This window comes from Bufo bufo, chromosome 3, assembly GCF_905171765.1.
Source record: "Bufo bufo chromosome 3, aBufBuf1.1, whole genome shotgun sequence".
NCBI classification, from domain to species: domain Eukaryota; kingdom Metazoa; phylum Chordata; class Amphibia; order Anura; family Bufonidae; genus Bufo; species Bufo bufo.
Window position 1 is genome coordinate 40,759,649 of NC_053391.1, and position 21,817 is coordinate 40,781,465.

At 43.4% G+C, this 21,817-nt stretch overlaps 1 pseudogene; it reads right to left on the minus strand.

The window, feature by feature from the left end:
• Positions 1-1,562: 1,562 nt before the first annotated feature.
• Positions 1,563-19,656, minus strand: LOC120994499 (annotated as a pseudogene).
• Between the last annotated feature and the right edge of the window lie 2,161 nt (positions 19,657-21,817).

Below are 21,817 nucleotides of genomic sequence, written 5' to 3' on the forward strand. Positions count from 1 at the left end.
GGTGCCTCACGTTACCGCAAAACGAACACGCTAAGTGACCATGAAGAAGCATGCTTTTCATGTGCTTCACTATATGGCACGCAACGCACAGTTAAGGAGCGGCAATACTTATACTTTCCATTGTGTTGTGTTCTGCTGTTACAGGGAACGCAACGCCCATGGTTAACCTCGCCTCTCACTGATAACTGATTAAGTAAATATGTTTTTTGCAGGACTAGAGACACTTGTATAACTGAAGGGAATGGATGGTCAATAGTTCAAGACTGGAGCTGTAAACCATTTGAAAAACTGCTGTCATTCAGCTAAGGCTATAAAAACTTGTAAACTCAGATTGTTAGCTCAAACTTTTAACATGACTATGGGATTCTACTAGGGAAATCATGTTTTGAAATAAATGCCCCTTCCCCTGCCCCTTCCTGGATCCCCCCACTGCCCTATCTTCAGCAGTAGATCAGCACACAAAGGAGAAGGCAGCGGCTTCCTAGCCAGTAGTTCTCTGGTAATGACATGCATGTTGCATTTCTTTCCTTCAAGGAATGTATAAAATACATTTGCATATTAAATACAGAGGAGTCCGGAGTCGGGGAGTCGGAGTTGGAAGTACCAAAAACTGAGGAGTCGGAGTCGGAGCATTTATCTACCGACTCCACAGCCCTGGTGACATTCCTTAATTATTTCTGCTAGAAGTTATGAATGAATTTCTAGCAGTCTGCAGTAAGGGTACAGAGGGGTGGTAACCGGTTGGGGGGTGCACTGTGATTTATGCTGCTGTGTGCACTTGCACTGTTTTATATTGTTGAACTACAGGTTGTCTATGGCTGTGGACACCAGCAGAGTCAAAGGAACCGTTGACTAACATTAGCTCTGCGGCAGGGTTGCCAAACAGAATTTTTCTTTTTTCTGAACTACTTATCCCAAGATCACAGACAGCCAACGTTTTGTACGGACAAATTGGAAAACCATAATGAATTATAAAGATAAGTAATCCATGTCTTTAGCTCAATATCCTGATGACACCTCATTAACAGCATTACCACAAAATAATCTAGTCACCTACCACCAGCCTAAAAAAAAAAAAACGTACGCATCAAATTTTTTTCACAGACACAGGAAAAAAGGTTCCCCATGTTTACGGACTGTCCAGAAATGTCTGGATGGTTGGCAACTGTGCTCTGTGGTATCACTAAACATGGCGCCAGTGCCGTTACTGACTTTTCAGTTCCTTCAGAGTCCTGTGCAGGAGGGTTTTCACAGTTTCTTAGTGTATGTTAGGGCCAATATAATTTCACTGATCTCCAATACAGTTCATTAAAGGACCTCACTGTCTGAAACATCTCCGCTTTATGCACTGGCGACATTACCGTTTCAATCATTTGTGTATTTATTCGCAATACCTGAGCCGGGTGCTGTCCTTGACTCTTTCTGCTATAGTTGATCTAATGTAGTCCATGGCACTGGACACTACCAGGACTCCTCGATGGGTCTACTTGTCTTCCAGCAAGAGTGCTGCTCACCAAAAGAAGGCCAACAACTGATCTAAAGGATTCACAGGAATTTTATATCTAAAAGGTGACAACTTTATTGTCGCTGACCAGCTCCCCATGAGGTGAATCGTCTGAGGTAGGAAGAAGAGCCAAACAGACTGGGGTCACGGCACCTTCATCTGGTGACTTGGTGGCTTTTGGATCTGCCATATCAGTCCTCACCCACCCTGGGCAGCAGGCATTGAGAATAATGCCCTCTCCCTTCCTGGTTTCCTTTAGTTGTCGTGCATGAATTCTGGACAACACTGTTACCCCAATTTTGGACACCCCATAAGCAGTGTTCGGCCAGCCCCTTTCTTCATGGACTCCGTTCTTGGCATCTTCCACTAACTTCTCCATCAGCTTCACCAGCTCGTCCTCTGTGATCGTGTCGCTGTGGAATTTCTCCTGAAGTTCAGGGCTGCACTTGGCGAGAACTGAGGTGCTGGCCAAGCTGGACATATTCACAACTCTTCCTGTAAGAGCAAAGCACCATAAAGAAGTGGTCCTATATCTAAGCCGATAATATGAGTACTCCCATACGCTCACCCTTAGGGCTCATGAACACGACCATAGCCGTTGCCCGTAATATGGACAAGAATACGTCATGTTCTTTTTTTCTGCAGGTTCCAGGGGAATGGACATACAGATGCGGACAGCACACAGTATTTGCGAGCAAATCAAATATATCTACTGCTCTTGCTTCTGATCTACTCATATACTTGCCAACCTGTTGGGACCACTTACTTTTGGTCAGGGTTTACATAAATCCAACCTTTTGCAGTCCATTTCCTGAAATTATCCAAATAGGACTGTTGGCATGTAAGTAAAAGGGTGTAATTTCTCCTTTAGATAGTCTACTCTCATCACTGTATAATTACCATTGGGTTTGATCAGTGGAAGTAGCTCACTGGAAACTTCTTGTGTGCCAAAGAAATTGGTCTTCAGAGTCATTTCAGCTTGGGTACCAAATGGGTTGTGTCAGCAACTGGATGAAGAGAACATTAAAGTTACATGCGGTTAGGTCGAGTTCAGCTCTGGAGTATAATACAGGATGTAACTCAGGATCAGTACTGGATAAGTAATGTAATGTACACAGTGACTCCACCAGCAGAATAGTGAGTGCAGCTCTGCAGTATAATACAGGATGTAACTCAGGATCAGTACAGGTGAGTAATGTAATGTATGTACACAGTAACCCCACCAGCAGAATAGTGAGTGCAGCTCTGGAGTATAATACAGGATGTAACTCAGGATCAGTACAGGATAAGTAATGTAATGTATGTACACAGTGACCCCACCAGCAGAATAGTGAGTGCAGCTCTGGACTATAATACAGGATGTAACTCATTAGGATAAGTAATGTAATGTGTGTATGTACAAAGTGACTCCACCAGCAGAATGGGGGAGGAGGGGGGCGCTCTCAGGTTGCACTACTATTGTAACGGGGACCCTTACGGTGCACCATTGTTGTGAGGTGGCATAAACTCTGTGAGGGAGGCACTAAGGGGTATCATTAATCTGTGGGGACCCAAAGGAGTCATAATTGCTGTGTAAGAACAGTAATATACAGTATCACAGAAACAAGGCAATGTCAGAGTTGTTGTGCTTTTTCATAAGTGTAAACAGTTATATCTACTTATTTTAGTTATAATGGGTATTCATTGCCTTTAAGAGCAATGTTGATTTATATTCACTGTTTTGTATGGATTTTCATGTAGGCCAAAGTAAGTCCATGAGAAGATTACTGTGCTGCTCAAAAGCTAGTGTTATAGTAACAATATATTATACATTTAGAAAGTTAGAAGATACACCGCACCTGCAGATTCTAAGGCTTCATTGTTTTTCCTATCTGAACATGAATTCCACAGTGTGAGAATTGTCTACATGTTCCTCAAAGTATACATTCATGTATCAAAGTTTGTCCCTCGGCCCTGAGACAAGGCCTCTAGACGTCAGAGGTGTAGTAGTGAAAATATCAGGCATGTATGAGTTAACCCTTAATGGTATGATGCCTATTGCTTACACAACAGTGCCACCTAGATATGAGCAGTTGATACGACATAAGTAGCAAAAGTGCATTCTGGGTAGTATTATGACGTCATGCTCCTTATCAATGCCCACACCCATCCAACAATGATTGGAAGTTCCAAACTCAGAGGGCGTGTTCTGATAAGTTTTGGGTTAAGAAACCAGTTACCAAAAAAAAAAAAAAAAAAGGGAAAGAGAAAAAAAACAAACAAACAAAGAAACATTGGGATTATAGATCTCTAGAGAATCATTGGGATTATCGGGAAAAACTCTCGAGAGCTGGCTGCCCCAAGATTCTGCACATCACTTGACCCTTGGGTAATGTATATTTTTGTTTTATGTAGTATTGATCTAAATTAATTGGCTTGATACTTAGTCAGGTACCCGCTCATTTGCGGACGTGTAACGTTAGTTGCCACATCAGTATTCTCTCTTGTTTCAGTTACGATGCATATAACTGAATAAAGGGGATAATATTGGAGAAACTTTCTGTTGGGAATCTTAGTATTCCCTAGTTTGACATCAAGCCAATAATTTATAAGTTTTGTGCAATACTACCATACTACCCCATATCTGAGATTGGTCACCATTTTTTTGGCGGAGCAAGGGCTCGTATCTGTCATCTTCTTGATTGAGTTTTCCGCATAATCCATTGATTATATATCTCTCACAAATTTAAAGCTGTATTGCATAATATTGGTTGAGTATTGTTTTGTTGGCATCATATAGTGGTGAATTCTGGGTACTGCATATCATTGTATATTATTGAAATTTATGTTGATTCATTTTTGATTGTATATTAAACTATTGTATAATAAACCATTTATATTTTTGCATAGACGCTTGTACCCTGTTTTACTGATTGCACAAAATAATCAGGTTCTTGATCGAACTCGTTTTGAGATGATTATGTCCATCTCCCGGATCAATATCGTTTGCATAATTTTTCTTTTGATCCGCTAATTATTATTTTTTTATCTTTATATAAAGCAATTGCTTTATATACCCGACATAAAATGGAGGCCCCGGTAGCGAGATCGAGTTAATTCTTTGATTATTTGTGCAAATAGTAAACCGTTCCATACCTTTCTTGGCTAACCAGATTATTCATAAATCTGTGTATAACTTTATTGCAAGAAAATGAGTGAAGCCGGTAGTGATGTTGCAACAGGAGATAGTCCATCCAGCCCGGAGCAGTTAATCCAGAACGTTGTTGAATATGTAAATTCACATTTAAATTTGGATCATGATGTGGCTGCATGGATAAATGAGTTGCAGGCAGAAGCCAAGAGAGAACGTGTGGATGTATGGACGCCACTTGGCACAGTCAGGAGACAACTAACTTATCTTGATGTGCTTAAAAATACTGCCAGTAAAAACCAACACCTCTTAAAGATGTTGCCACCAATTTTGTATGCATTATTAGAGATCAGCATTCTCTCAGAGAGTAGACATGTGCATATAACGAAAGTGCAAGCATATGTATCCCATATGGAAGAAAGATTAGAATCTGCAAAGGCATCGATCGAGGATTTAAAATGCAAGCTCGATCACAGCCATGCTGCCTATCGCAAATTAAAAAGTGAGGCAGAGGATCTACACATCCGTTATAGCAGTCTGCAGCAAACAAATGAACTAAGCCAAACTGTAGCTAATGTTCAAAGTGATCTGTCTGATCATGAGGGATCTCCGGACCCTCCAATTCTCACACCCCAAAATGTAGATATGTCATCATCACATGCTCTTAAAGCGCAATCCATCCGAGACCCTAAGCCACCCGAGGGTGATGGCATGATTAAACAGGAGGCCTTAAACCAATTAAATCAGGCGTTTCAAGCTGTAACCGCCTTACTAGGCGCTAGCGACGCAAAAGGGTACAGAAGTGCCCCTCCACGTCCTCCTCTAGAGAGGAATGTTAGGGTTAAGTCACCTGTGCCAAGAGGGTCTGATGGAAGTGAGCGGAGCGTGAGTGATTGTGACAGTGATGTGGGAAAGCGTGTGATCCATTCCCTACCACGCAGGCATAAGATTGCCCATCAGGGGGATGAGAGTTTCAGACGACCAACATATGCTGAGGTGGTCTCTAGAAAAAAAAATACTCAGTGTTCAGAAAAGGATCAGAACTCCTCCAGTATCATTAAGTTTCTAAATGTCACTGTGCCAAAATTCTCTAAAAAGGGTTCTGCTGAAATTGCCAATCACCTAGAACTGTACCAGTCCACCATGGATTCTTTAAAATTGTATTCTGATGCGGACAGGATCAGATTCCTACCATGGGCATTTGATGGTAAATATCGCCACTACTTTGTTTCATTTAGGGAGAGAGGAATTCTGGATTGGCAGAATGTTTTGCATGAGGCCAAATTAGAATTTGGCCCTTACCGTACTGTGACTGCTGCAAAACGTGATATCTATAAACTCACATGTAGACCCAATCAGAGTCCCCGGGAATTCCTCCCCATCCTTAAAAATGCCTATGGGTTGGCGTATAGATCCCCAAACTGGGAGTCTGAGGAGTTCAAACAGCTGTTTTATGATGCAATGCCCATGCAAATTAAACTTAGCTTGGCTAGAGATCTTGATCTCAAAGCTCCCTTGGACAGGTTGGTGACGGCTGCCACCTCACTGTATAACATCAGTGAATGCCATGCTACAGGTGAGAGGAGATACAAAAAGTCCCCAGAACAAAGCGTAGCAGAAGCTAGGGTAAACCCTGGTTTCAAATTTGAAACGCAGCCACGTAAGTACACTCAGTCTACAGGACCTGTCCAACAAACCCAGCGACAACAGGTAGGACCCAAGCAAGCAAGACCTCAGAGCCCCAAGGGGCCAGAGGGGGATAACTCCAGTGCTGGGAGGTCTAACTACCGTCCCCAATATTACAATAGAGGTCCCCAAGGATACAGGCGCTGGAACAACAGGCCCAGACAACAGAAGGAAAATAGGCCTGAATCCCCTACCTCACCTAGAGGTCGGTCACCCACTTCTAATAAGGAAGCACCAGAAGTCCAAACTGTGCGCAAACCAAACAATCGTTTGGATCATTTGGCAGATCAAGTAGCCAAATTACAGGAGATCATTAGTAAAATGTCCCAGGTGTCAACTGGAAAACAGCCTGAGTCTTTTTTAGGGGTAACTGCAGGAACCAGCTCAGCCCCATAATGCAGGCTGGGCAGGGTCAGAGCCCAGGCCGGTGCAAGGCTACAGAGATGGTTGTAACAGAATCTAATGTGATTTCTAATCCTACTTTGCCTTGCAGTGTTCGTGACCCTAAAATTGAGGCCAAGGAGGAGATGTCTAACATGTTGCCTATATTACAGTCTAATCATGATGATTCCTGCACTAATGTGTCTTCTCCAGTGAGTGATCCTATCCTCTCAGCGTCAACCTGTGAGCTGCCGTCTGTAAGCTGTGATGTGATCCAGTGTTCTCCAAAGGTGGGGGCTGCTGCTGCCGCCGCGAGCAGCAGGAATTCCAAGAATTCACCAGAGGTCGCGACGCTGCAGAAAGGTCAAATCCTTAACAAATGTCAAATAAGTGATCACCCTAATTTTTTATGTGATTTGTTTCAGATCAAAGGCCGATATTTTCTTGATTCCTATCTCCAAGATGAACTTATTGGGCCAATCAGGGGTTTACTTGACACAGGATCACAAGCCACTATATTGTCATATAGTTATTTCGAACAAGTATTGGAGGGGACAGCAAAGAAGCCGAAACTGAAATCGTTTGATGGCTCTTTGATAAGTGTCGGCGGAGACGCTTTGCAGGTAAAAGGTACATCATGGTTAAAATTCAAAATTGGCAAGAAGATAATTAGACATCCCACACTGATTGTGGACCTTCCCTATGATCGGCTGATCATAGGAATAGACCTCCTGAGAAGATTGAGTTCCATAGTAGACTTCATCAATGAAGCCGTCTGGACTCAGGTGAAGGCACCCATTGCCTATGAGTACTCTTGCAATGCACAATCCCAACGTAATTGTCATGTGATTGAGGAAAGGTTTAACTCTGTTGAAGTGCATTTTAGGAACAATCAAACGCCGGATGTCACAATCCTGAAAAATGGTGAGTCTGAGGAAGCCGTCAACGGTGCCGCACATACCATAACCATCCAGAGGGACAGAATTTAAAAGGTAACCCTGGATGGGGATGCATTAACTATTTCTCTTAAAGGGAGAAGTTACGAAGTCGCGGACCTGACCAGGCATACTCAATCCATGGTACGGATTGAGAAGGTTAATGATAACTTATTGATTCCCGTACAGGTGAACAATATGGCCCGGGTGAAATACGCCAAATTGGATCTGAAATCCGAAGCCAGTTACATAAGCCTGAGTCTCTTGAAACAGATTGCTAATCCTAAAATGATTAAATTTTCCTCTCCACAGGACCAATGGGTTCATGATTTGGATGGAGATTCACAGAGTCATAATGTGATTGCAAGATGTCTTTTGTCTATTTCCATAGGAGATAAAACCACAGAACATTTATTCATTGTGTTGAATGAACCACGGTACCAAATGTACATAGGTAATGATCTTCTACACCGATTTGCCGTGCAGATTGATATGATCAACAATACTCTATGGTCCAGATTACCTGGGAACCCAGAGGGATTCCAGAATGAAGAGCAAGCCTTGAGATGGGGACAACAGATGCCCTATGCCGTGAGTATCGTGGTTACAGATGAAGTTAAAATCCCTGAAGGATGTAAACCATTTCTTCTTCCCATTCAAACAAAGAAGGGACAAAGACTGAAGAATGCAGATGCTTTGATCTGTTTGTCCAACCGGATGCAGCAACTCGGCCTGAAGGTAAAGCCGACTCCTATGGTAAACATTTATCAGGATCCATTGCATATGGTAATTCATAACATGGCTCCCCATAGTATATCTCTACAAAAAGACACTATAATTGGTCTGGCTATGGATTCGGAGTATTACACTTTTGGTTTCCAAAATGATGTCATTGGACTTATTCCTGATGAATACCTGACAGAAGAACAGGTAGTGGAGCAACATTTTTCCTCAACACCTGAGGGGTTATTTAATATCCACTCTGTTTATCCTTTCAGCTCTGAAGAAGGTACATGCCACATCGAAGAGTCATCATTGGTTTTCAACCATGAGATCGATAAAAAGGAGTACGAGTCATGCCAAACAGGAAAGGATAAGGTACGCAATACTCAAAACGATTTAACTAGTGAGCTTGAAGAAGCTTACGAGTTAAATCAACCTGAAATCTTTCCAGAATTTCAGGAAAGGGTAGAAGAGCAAATCTCTGTGGCTGACGCATGTTCCGAGGAGTCGGAGCGTCAACAGCTAAAGGGGCTCTTTGCCGAATTCCAGGACATGTTTGCTAAGGATTCTTACGACTGTGGGGAAACCGACCTACACGTTGCAAGAAGTCAAACGGATCCCAATGCACCCCCTGTATATGTTAAACAGTACTGACTTCCGCTGGCGGCGTATGAGTCGCTATCGGAAATCGTCAAAAACTTGGAGAAGCAGGGGATCATCCGTCCAGTACACATCTCATTCAACCATCCTGTGCTTGGGATTCTCAAACCCAATGGTCAATTCCGTCTCTGTTCGGACCTAAGGCAGTTAAACAAACGTGTATACATGTCCGGATGGCCCGTGCCGTATATTGACCAGAGTTTGGCACAAATACAGGGATCCAAAATTTTCACTGCTCTGGATTGTGCGCAAGGATATTGGACAATTAAAGTGGACGAGAGGGATCAATACAAACTGGCCTTTACGTTTGGAAAGCAACAATATGCATGGACCCGATTACCTTTCGGGTACATAAATGCGGGTCATGAGTTTGCTGTGTTCATGCATAAGGCAATGCCTGATGCCACTGAACGAGGTACCTTATCCTATGTGGATGACATCCTAATCAAAAGCACAACTTTTGAGGAGCATATTACGGAACTGAGGCATGTACTAACCCAACTGAGAAACGCTGGTGTAAAACTTTCTTTACAGAAGGCTCAATGGTGTCGTACCAAAGTCAATTTTTTAGGTCATGAAATCACTACCGATGGAATTAACCCACAGAAGAAGAAGGTGGAAGCAGTGATCAACACAAAGTCACCTACAACTACCAAGGAGTTGAGATCCTTCCTGGGCATGATGAACTATTCACGTAAGTTCATATATAACTATGCCGAGATTACAAAACCTCTTTTGCAGTTGCTGAAGAAAGGAGTAAAATGGGAGTGGAGTGAGCGTCATGAGCAAGCTGTGAATGAGCTCAAAACCAAACTTATCCAGGCCCCATGCCTTGCCTATCCAGAAGGTGGAAAACCCTTTTACATTGAAACAGGCTTCACCGACAAAAGCGTGAGTGCAGTCCTTTTCCAAAAACAGGACAACCTAAACAAGATCATCGCCTTGTCACCGGTTGAGGTAAAATTCAATGACTGTGAAAAAGCATTACTGTCAACTGTGTGGGCTTTGCAATATTTCAGGAGTTTTATCCAGGGCGAAAAGATCATTGTGGAAACTGCACACCAACCTCTGCAATATTTGCAGAGTGATAGAATCAAGGATGGGAATTTATCAAACAGCAGGATAACCGCCTGGACGATGTCCTTAATGGGATGGCCATTGGAAATCAGGTACAAACTAAATAATAAGAATCCAGTTGCTCAAGGATTAGCCGAACTGCATGATTGTTCCAATTCAGGACATAAAGGTGAACCGCCACAAAATGATTTCCTGGAAGAACAATATTCATCTCCATACAAGTCTTATGAAGAAGAATACTGCAAATCCTTACCATGTGTATATGTTGATGGCTGTTCTTTCCATACCGATGTAGAAACTGAATGCAAATTGGTTGCAGGTATCGGAATCGTATGGAATAACACATTCCCAGACATTTCCGTCGGATATAAAATTGGTTCCAAAAGTAGCCAGTTCGGGGAGCTCACCGCTGTGTATAAAGCTGTACAAATGGCTATTGATTCTGGTCTTAAAGAGTTTGTTATAATCACAGATTCTAATTATGTTCGCAGTAGCTTCGTGGAGTACTTCCCTGGATGGAAAAGGTCTAATATGGCAAGAAGTAACAATAAGCCTGTCAAGCATGGTAAAATGTTTTGTAAGATCGACGACATGGTTACCACCCATGGTCTCACTATTTACTGGAAAAAGGTAAGAGGTCACTCAAAATCTCCAGGTATGGATAAAGAGGGGAATGATTTGGCAGATTCCCTCGCTAAACAAGCAGCCATTAATGGAGAAGTCTTGAACGTTGATGACCTCGTGGGAACTATCCACGTTGATGCAATGACAAGAAGACAGGCCCAAAAGGAAACCGAAGCCAATGTGGCACAATGGAGCCAAGATTCCCCTAGTGAGGATCTCATCGCGAGTCAAAAGGGGGATCCAGTCATTGGTATGTTTTACAAACACATTGAAGATCCGCAGAACTGTCCCGTAACTATGGAAGACTGTACAGGCAAAGAAGAGTTACGAATTTTGATGAAGGGTAAGTCCCAATTCTCGTTACAGGATGGATTGTTGGTAAGAACCTCGAAGAATGGTATCTCACAATGGGTAGTACCCACAGCATACCGAGGTTTGATGTTACAACACGCCCATGACGCCCCAACGGCTGGTCATCGAGGTGAGAAGTTAACGTATGAATTACTACGGGATTACGCTTATTGGCCTCATATGTTGCAAGACGTTCGCACATATTGTCAAGGATGTTTAATATGCCCTCAATTTCAGCCGCAAGCACCCACTCATCGGGCACCGCTGATGAAAAGGGGGATGTCCATGCCATGGTCAGACATCCAGATTGACTTTATTGGACCAGTAACAACTTCATCAAAAGGTAACAGATATATGTTAACCGTGACTTGTCTATTCACAAAATGGGTAGAATGTTTGCCTTGCAAGACTTGCAGTCCAAGTGTGTGTGCGTCTCTACTCATTAACCACGTGTTTTCCAGGTTCGGTCTTCCTCAACGCATAGAGTCCGATCGCGGAAGTCATTTCACTAGTGAGGTGATGACAAAAACGTGGGAGATACTGGGAGTAAAAAGGAAGCTACATATAGCTTACCGGCCAGCCTCTAGTGGTGGAGTGGAACGCTACAACCAAACAATTGTCAACATTCTAAAGAAATTTGTCAATGAATCCGGTAAGGACTGGGATGTAAAGTTGCCTCTGGTTCTCATGGCCATCAGAGCAACTCCAAGCGCAGCAACCAAACTTTCTCCCTTCGAAATGATCACAGGAAGGAAGATGGTGTTACCCCAGCATTTACTCTACCGGACAACAGACCAAAATTTGATAAATGCTTCAACAGCTCATCAATACATAGAGAATCTACGTAAGCACCTTCAACATGCTTTTGCATTTGCCCAGAAGAATCTGGAGAAAGCAGCCGTAAGCGCCAAAACCTACTATGATCTGAAGACTACTCAAAAGGAGTACCAAATTTCCGATCAGGTTTATCTCTATAACTTCGCCCGGGATCAGGTGAAGGAAAAGAAGTTCCTGCCTTCCTGGAAGGGACCCTATGTCGTCATTGACAAATTGTCACCTGTGGTCTACAAGATCAAAATTCCTAAGGGGGATGAATTTATAGAGAAATGGGTGCATATTAATCAATTACGTGTTTGTCATCCTAGGTCACAACTTCGCCAAATGGAAGGATTGCCGGATGATGAAGAGTAAAGAGATATCAAGGTTCCAGCTAAAGATGGAAACCCAGGATTGGTATAGTATGAACATACAAATGTACTAACCTATCCTCATGTATTTTCCTCTGTAACTAATTATCTCTTGACTCACTTTGGTATCGAGAACTTGCTCTGTCCAAGAAAAGAAACGATGCCAAATCAAAGATGTATGGTAGTATTAACTCTTTTCTTGCAGGAGTGATAAAAAGTGGAAGATGTATGTACTTATATTTGTCATACAATATATTTCAGGCGCAAGATGGCATCGAGTGTTGTTGCCGTTGTCTACATCATCCTGATCTTGGGGAAGGAGTTCCAGGCCGAGCCGATTGCTGTACCAGGCCCTTCATCTGGGATCATGCTACAGGATACCGCGGGATTCCTCTTGACGAATAAAAGGATTCTATCCCAAAAGATCTACGTCAGTTTGGATCCACGTGTCTTCATTGAAAGACAGTTCAACATTTCCGAGATTTCGTCTCCGGAGATAAAGATTTGGTATCAAATGCACATCGGCTATTCCCAAGAAAGGATTACACAGATCCTGGAACAGACAAGGAAAACCATGACCAGAGAACAGTTTTCAACAAGTCGACGATGCTCCTTATCAATGCCCACACCCATCCAACAATGATTGGAAGTTCCAAACTCAGAGGGCGTGTTCATCTGATAAGTTTTGGGTTAAGAAACCAGTTACCAGAAAAAAAAAAAAAAGGGAAAGAGAAAAAAAACAAACAAACAAAGAAACATTGGGATTATAGATCTCTAGAGAATCATTGGGATTATCGGGAAAAACTCTCGAGAGCTGGCTGCCCCAAGATTCTGCACATCACTTGACCCTTGGGTAATGTATATTTTTGTTTTATGTAGTATTGATCTAAATTAATTGGCTTGATACTTAGTCAGGTACCCGCTCATTTGCGGACGTGTAACGTTAGTTGCCACATCAGTATTCTCTCTTGTTTCAGTTACGATGCATATAACTGAATAAAGGGGATAATATTGGAGAAACTTTCTGTTGGGAATCTTAGTATTCCCTAGTTTGACATCAAGCCAATAATTTATAAGTTTTGTGCAATACTACCATACTACCCCATATCTGAGATTGGTCACCATTTTTTGGGCGGAGCAAGGGCTCGTATCTGTCATCTTCTTGATTGAGTTTTCCGCATAATCCATTGATTATATATCTCTCACAAATTTAAAGCTGTATTGCATAATATTGGTTGAGTATTGTTTTGTTGGCATCATATAGTGGTGAATTCTGGGTACTGCATATCATTGTATATTATTGAAATTTACGTTGATTCATTTTTGATTGTATATTAAACTATTGTATAATAAACCATTTATATTTTTGCATAGACGCTTGTACCCTGTTTTACTGATTGCACAAAATAATCAGCTTCTTGATCGAACTCGTGAGATGATTATGTCCATCTCCCGGATCAATATCGTTTGCATAATTTTTCTTTTGATCCGCAAATTTTTTTTTTTTTATCTTTATATAAAGCAATTGCTTTATATACCCGACAGAGTGTGTGGGGGACAAAGCTGGGTTTGTATGGAGATAAACAGGGCAGCGCATGCCTGAATCTTAAAACTAATTCCCCTCTTTGGTTTTCCACTTTGGACAATCCCCTTTGATAGAACAGCCTGCAGGGTGTCCTGCTGCTGGAACCCCCAGCCATCAACTATGAATGTGAGAGAACCTGGTAGCAAATATAGCAAGGGCAGCACGCTGGCTCAGTGGTTAGCACTGGTGCCTTGCTGGGGTCCTAGGTTCAAATCCGACCACGGACAACATCTGCATGGAGTTTGTATGTTCTCCCCGTGTTTGTGTGGGTTTCCTCTGTGTACTCTGGTTTCCTCCCACACTCCAAAGACATACTGATAAATTGCTTTACACTTGCGTTCTTGTTTTGAGATCCGGCAGAGAATCTCAATACCGGAAAAAAATACGTTTCCATTTAGTCCTCATGCATTCTTAATGGGAAAAGATGTGACAGATCCGTTTTTTTTTCCGTTTTGATTTCACAAAGCTGCATCCTAATGGAACGGTTGCCTCCTGATGTGCAAAATCAAAACGGATCCGTTTAATTCCAGTATTGAGATCCTTTGCCAGATCTCAATACCGGAATTAACAAAGCAAGTGTGAAACAGGCCTAACAGATTACCGGCCCATGAGGACCTACCTTTAAATGCAATTTCTGCGTTATTGATGAGCCCATCCAGCCCGCCATACTTTTTCTTTAGGAAATCCCTCAGAGCCCGGATACTGGTCAGGTAATTTATTTCCAGCTGATGGAAGAGCGGGGACAACCCCTCATTATTGAGGGCCTTCACAACTTCTTAACCAAAATATCTCAAGAAGACCTGGACATTATTACAATAAAACGTAACTTTTACTTATTAAGAATAAAAATAAAGAACATGCAAAATGTGCTCAAATAATAAGGTGAGATAAGGATGTCAAATGTACATAATAATCTCATATGCACCTGGATAACAAACATTCCTGGATAATAAATGGAAAGATCTTACCAGACCCAGGAATGCAAATTGTGGTTTATATCTGCCAGGTGCCCATCCTTCAGTGTGGTAACGATGGAATTAAGGCAGCCGGAGCTCGTGATACAGCTGGTCTTGTAGAGACAAGAACTAGCAAGCCCTATTGCAATAACCCTGCCTAAGAAAGGGTAGGGGGATAGTAGTCCCTGCCTAGCAAACACAGAGCACCCGCCCCAATAGGGGCGACCCCGTCAGGAACCTGTCCCTGCTTGGGGCCTTATCCCTAAAACTGTCCCTCACTAATGTCCCAACATAACATGTTTCGTCCAAGATTGGATCTCCACGGTTTATAAATTAGTCTAGAGAACCCAAAGCTGCTTTCTAACGGAAGCGAGGAGTAATGAGAGTATAAGGTAAACCCCAAACCTCCTTACAAAAAACCTGAGGCACAGAGTGGACAGTGGTCCGTGCCTAAGTGGGCATGGGGAAGTGTCCGCACCTAACCCTCATCTCACCGCCGATAAGAGTAAAAAAGGGAGGGAAGCGCACTGCATAGCGCTAACCTCCCTTTTTAGTCCTCCCGGCTCATTGCCCTGACTGAGCCCCTCTTGTCTGTTACGTGCGTTGGAACGCACGTGGAACGCACGCCCAATGCGCTGACAGTAGGGAAGTCGGAGGCAAAGTAGCGCGGCAGCCTGCTGCTTAGCAACCAAGCAACGCCAGGCCCCTGCCCAACTCAGGGCTATCACAGATGCAAGATAGCTATTCTGCAAGACGAGCTATGTAGCTCATAAACAGTAAGACAGGACACAAAGCGGTATTATCTAAATGAATAAATCATAATAGAGATGATAATAAGTATAAATAATTTTTTAAAATCATAATAGATCAGTATGAATGACTTAAAGGGAACCTGTCACCGGGATTTTGTGTATAGAGCTGAGGACATGGGTTGCTAGATGGCCGCTAGCACATCCACAATACCCAGTCCCCATAGCTCTGTGTGCTTTTATTGTGTAAAAAAAACAACGATTTGATACATATGCAAATTAACCTGAGATGAGTCCTGTATGTGAGATGAGTCAGGGACAGGACTCATCTCAGGTTAATTTGCATATGTATCAAATCGGGTTTTTTTACACAATAAAAGCACACAGAGCTATGGGGACTGGGTATTGTGGATGTGCTAGCGGCCATCTAGCAACCCATGCCCTCAGCTCTATACACAAAATCCCGGTGACAGGTTCCCTTTAAAGTTAAACTAAGTAACGCCATTTGATGTAGGGTACACATAGGGGCAAAACAAAAAAGGAACACAGAAGTTGTTATAAATTATATAAAACAACTATAATTTTGTTGTACATTAAGGCCATTGGGATACACTGTTTTCAGATAAAAAGTCCATTTGGCTTCACATTGTAAAATTCTCTTGTCCCAATTACCCCTTCTCTCTGTCTGTTTGATCAATACAATGCCCATGAAGCTGAGACAATCAGTCCTCCCTTCATGTTCATTTCTGATATGGCGTGATATGGATGTATTTCTTTGATTTGTTACATCTCCAATATGCTCTCCAATCCTGCGTCTCAATTCCCTTGTAGATTTTCGGATATATTCCTTTCCACAATTGCATGTTATCTTGTAGACGACGCCTATAGACTTGCAGTTAATCATGTCTCTGTCACGGACGTTCCCGCAACAGGTGGCAGGAGATCGGTGAGACTGGCAACACGTGATCTGACAGGTTTTCCTTGTGGATCAATAGGTGTCTGTGTTGTTTCTGGTAATGGCCACAACCTTTGCCTCAGGTGTTGCTAATGTGGTCATTTAACCTTTCTTATTTATTGTTGCTTCTCCCACAATGCTGTGCTTCAGTTTCAGTTGTGGATAGCTGGTGTGTGGATCTCGGCGGAGTTCCTGGTGCTTCCATAGCCTCTTTGAAGTTAAGTCTTTCCTTTCCCTTTTGTATTTTGTTTGGGTTCTGTGTGTTGCATTTCCCTATTCTTTGCATTGTGCCTGAGGTAGACTCCTGTTCGTCCTTCCTTTTGGAAGAACAGCTAGTCTTCTTGTCCCTGCCATTAGTACCAGGGTCCTATAGGGGTAGATAGAACTCTAGGTATTCCTGCGTATGAACACACCTACCTTTGGGGTCTGTTCATACTGGTAGTCAGTCAGGATTTTGGTTAGGGTTTTACTAGGAGGAGTCCATCTTCCTTCCCTAGTTCTCAGGCCTGATTCCCTGTTCCACCCTTTCCTCTTATGCTCGGTGTGGTGTTTCCCTCCCACACCGAAGTGTGACAGTCTGACTTCATACACTCTGTTGGTGACGTTACTTTTAAATGTTTTACCATAGCACATGTATTTACAGGCGACGCAGCCTCCACATTTAAAGCAACCTGAAATAGGTTTATTGAGCCAAGTTCTAATTGCTGGCGGTGCTACATAATGGCTCTTGACTAGTCTGTCATGGACTCTCCTCCCTCTTCTATATGTGATACTCGGATATTCCCTGATTACTTTACAAATATCTGGGTCCATCCGCAAGATGTGCCAGTGTTTGGAGATGATGTCTCTCACATTGGGGGCAGCCTCATCGAATGTACCAATGAGGCGAATATCTCTTTTATTCCCTCTATTGACACCGCTTGCGGGTGTGTTTACATTCTTGGGTGTAAGGAGTGATATACGATCCTGTAGGACTGCCGATTGAAAAGCCGGCTTCAGAGTGCTAAGGGGGTATCTCTCATCGAGGAATCTATTCCTCAAATACGCCGCCTGTTCTAAAAAAAATCTGAGTGTTGTGAGCAATTTCTCCTAATACGCAAATACTGGCCACGAGGAATTCCCTTGTTTAGGGGAAAAGGGTGGCTACTCTCCCAACATAAAAGGGAATTAGTGGAGGTGGATTTTTCTGAAGATGGAAGTGTCTAAGGTTATGCAGATGTCGAGGAAGGGTAATCTTGTAGTATGGCATTCAGAGGGGAACTGAAGGCCAAAACTATTGGTGTTCAACCTGTTGGCCCATGTAGTGAATGTCTCCATACTCCCATTCCAAATAACAAAGACATCATCAATACATCGTGCCCACATATGGATGTTCTGTGTCTCCACTGTTGTCTCATCCCCAAAGATGCAGGTACCCTCCCTGCAGCCCAGGAACAAATTAGCATACGATGGGGCACAAGAACTCCCCATCGCAGTGCCCCTGAGCTGGTGCTAGAACCTGCCATTGAAAAGAAAAAAGTTTTTTTAAGGGAGAATTCAAGAAGCTGGAGAACAAATTGGTTATGCGATGTGTATTGGCGCCCCCGTATGGAAATAAAATGTGCAACTTCACGCAAGCCAAGTTCATGAGGGATGGACGAGTACAAAGCCTCGATATCAATGCTACCTAGAATGGAGCCATCATCCAAGTGAATACCTTCCAACTGTTTAAAAGGAGATCCCCTGTGTCTCGTACGTATGAGGGAAGAGCTGTTACGAAAGGTGATAGTATTTTGTCTATATGGATTCCCAAATTCTGACTTAGCCTACCGACTCCCGAAACAATGGGTCGCCACTTAAGGGGGTCATATCACTTTGTACTTTCGGGAGGCAGTAGAATGTAGCCGTTTGGGGATGTTGGGGAAAAAGGAAATTATATTCATCCTGATCAATCATTTTTTGGGTTTTTGAATTATCCAGGATGATCTTGAGTTCCTGTTTATACTGATTAGTTGGATCCCCATCCAACAACTCATAACAATCCCTCGGTGCCAATAAAGTCTCACACATGGATCTATACATAGTAGTATCTAAGATGACCGTATTACCGCCCTTATCGGAAGGTTTAATAGTTATATTTTTATCTTGCTCTAAGCTACTTAGGGCTTTCAATTCCTCCTTTGTACCATTGGATGGAGTAAAATGTAGAGATGTAAATTCTAATTCACTACTCACTAGGTTCAAGAACACATCAATGCAATTTGTGTCACCACAGCGTGGAGTTTTGGTGCTTTTATTATTGAGAGATGTAAAGGGGCCTTCTCCCTCTATGGGTCCGCCCTGTGAGGACATACCATGCAGCAATTTGACGCCCTTTACAGCTTCTTCTCCAAGCTTGGCAGAGGCGGCTCTAGACTTTGTGAGGCCTTAGATGAAACTCGAACATGAGGCCCCAACGAAGATCGTTGGGATGCTCGTGATCTCCCGTACGGCGCCCCGGCTCTGTCCTTAAGAAATAAGCTGTGTCAACCACCGCACGGAGCGGTGGTGTGGTCAACACTCCCCCTCCATGTATCTCTATGGAAGACTCGGAGATACACAAGTGCTGTATCTGCGGCTCTCCCATAGATACATGGAGGGGGAGTGTTGACCACCGCTCCGGGCACAAGGATATTGGGAGTACCATACAGGAGATCGTGGGGGTTGGGATTCCATCGGCCGAACCCCCCCGATCAGACACTTATCTCCTATCCTTTGGTCACTGGTCTCGCGGGATTACGTGCCGCAGGATGGGGTTGTGCTCTGAAGTGACTGAACTCATGCCCGCGCAGTAGCCTAGCAGATCAGCGGACAAGTACAAGGGGGGTGGGGAATAGCATTCGGGGCACTGGCTCAAGCCCGGAATGTTTTGACTTAAAGACGCTCCCACCCGACACCGCCTCAAGTACAATTTTTACTTGCGGCGGTGTCGGGTGGGAGCCAGAGCGAGGCCCCCACCAGTGCGAGGCCTTAGGCGGCGGCCTAAGTGGCCTAATGGAAGAGCCGCCTCTGAAGCTTGGGGCTCCTGGCTGTCAGATACACGTCTCCCTGGATCTGCTTGCACAGGGCCCTGACCACAGCCAGCCCAACTCCTTTATTGCCCCCTGTGACTAATGCAACCTGCACTCTGGCCATAACTGCACTTAGGATGTTCACAAAAAGAGCAGAGGAAATGCACAGTGCTTTTTATTACTGACTGTGTAATGCTGCTGCTATCTGGTGGTGAGAAAGGAGAACTACCCTGCTAAGTTACATAAGCCTATGTTCATGCTGCAGTGTAGATGTGGCATATACAGAGGTTCAGACTCAGAAGGGGCCCACCCAGGAGGAGGACTAACAGATTTTATGGTCAGGGCCTTCTGAACAGAATTATACAATGACATTATATTTATTTATTGTATGCACTTTTATAGCGCTGCTATATTCCACAGACCTTTACAGACATTAGCATCAAGCTGTCCCCAGTGCAGCTCACAATCTAAGTTCCCTATCAGTATGTCTTTTGAGAGTGGGAGGAAACCCACGCAAACACAGGGAGAACATACAAACTACACACAGATGTTGATCTTGGTCGGATTCAAACCTAGGACCCCAGCGCTGCAAGGCACCAGTGCTAACCACTGAGCCACCGTGCTGCCCAGTATATACATGTAGGAAACCAATGGAGCAGCTGCTGAGCTTTGTCTAAGAGAGCGATCTAGACTAGCCACAGGAATTGGGGTTGCACAGGAGGAGAGGGTTACAAAAAAGTTGCTGGGGGGGAGCAGGCCCATTCAAAAATTTGATGTGCGGCCCAGTCATTTCTAATTACGCAACTGGGTCTATACAATAGGATATCCTCCCGACATATTCGCCAACTGTATCTATGAATTTCTATGGACCCAACCCAAGATTTTTCATAGCTACTGCAACACAAAAATGGAGTAGTTTGAAAAATATTCAGTATAACTTGTATTGCCTTGCCATAAACCTGTGCTCTTTGAGGGCTTAGGAGACCAGGGGGCAGTACTATCAATTACTGGCAGCTATATCTTTATGGAAACTGATACAGAGCAGGCTGTCAATCACCAGTAGGCCCATCCATTAAATCAACTCTGTTCTTGGCATCTTTAACAAACTTCTCCATGAGCTACCCCAGCTCCTGAAGTTTGGGGATGCACTTGGTGAGAGCCGAGAGGCTGACCATGCTGGAGATATTGACAACTCTTCTGGTAAGAGCACAATACATGGTGGTAAGCTGCGTCCTAATTCAGATAATAGGCTGTCTATGGGGGCTCTCAAACCTACACCTGAAGCCAAAAGTTGGTCGTAAATCAATGAGACAACCAATATTGCTGCAATTCCTGGAGAGAGGGCGAGGCAGTTGCAGAGAGAGCAGAGCCTATAGGTGTAATGGCAACGCCCGCATTGCTCCTAGAGGCTCATTTGCATATATTAAAATATAATTTTTCTCAGCAATGCGGGCACATATCAACATGGGACCAACACAGATGTCTTCAGCTGCCAAACGCACATGGAACAGGTCAGCCAGTTTCATAGGTACAGAACTGCTGACAGATGCCCTTTAAATTCTCTTGTGTCCAAAATGCTTCATGAAAGGAAGGTGAGTGTACCCTAAGCTCCTGGTTACTTAGCAACCACTTGAAATGCAGGCTGGGTGACCACAATTTCATTACATGTATAGAAATGATTGAAGTATGAACAATGGACGGCTCCCGTATTTTGCACGGACTTGTTTTAGGACAATTTCTTTCAGGCCTAAAGCCTAAGACTGCACAAAAAAAATCACAAAAATACAGTAACATGGGAATAACACAGAACATGTACAGGAAGAAGAAAGATTGTAAACTGTGTGTCTTCTATGTACTGAGAGGAAACATTTGGTTACAGGTATGATACTGACGCTGCGCTTCATACATCCATAAGAAAAGTGTGAGAATTTGGCTCACGTCTGATAAATGTATATGCCACAAGGACACTACTTCTACGTGCTGCAAAGGACAGTCATGTGTAAAATTAGGTCCTTGAAATGACTTTATACTTCCAGCCTTGCAGACTGTCATTCACATGGGTCAAGGAACATTTTTATTGGGCCAGTTCCAAGAATCATGATGTGAGAAGAATTAGACGAATCAACGGGACACAGTCCAAAGTCATTTTGTGCTGGTAGATGACCCTCTGTCACTTGGCTGTCACAGTTCCCTGCTCTTGGCCGTTGTAGGCAAGTAGTTTCTAGGCATCTTGAGGTGCTCACATCTCTTCTTCCTACTCAGGCTGCTTTAAGCACTAGGAGTGT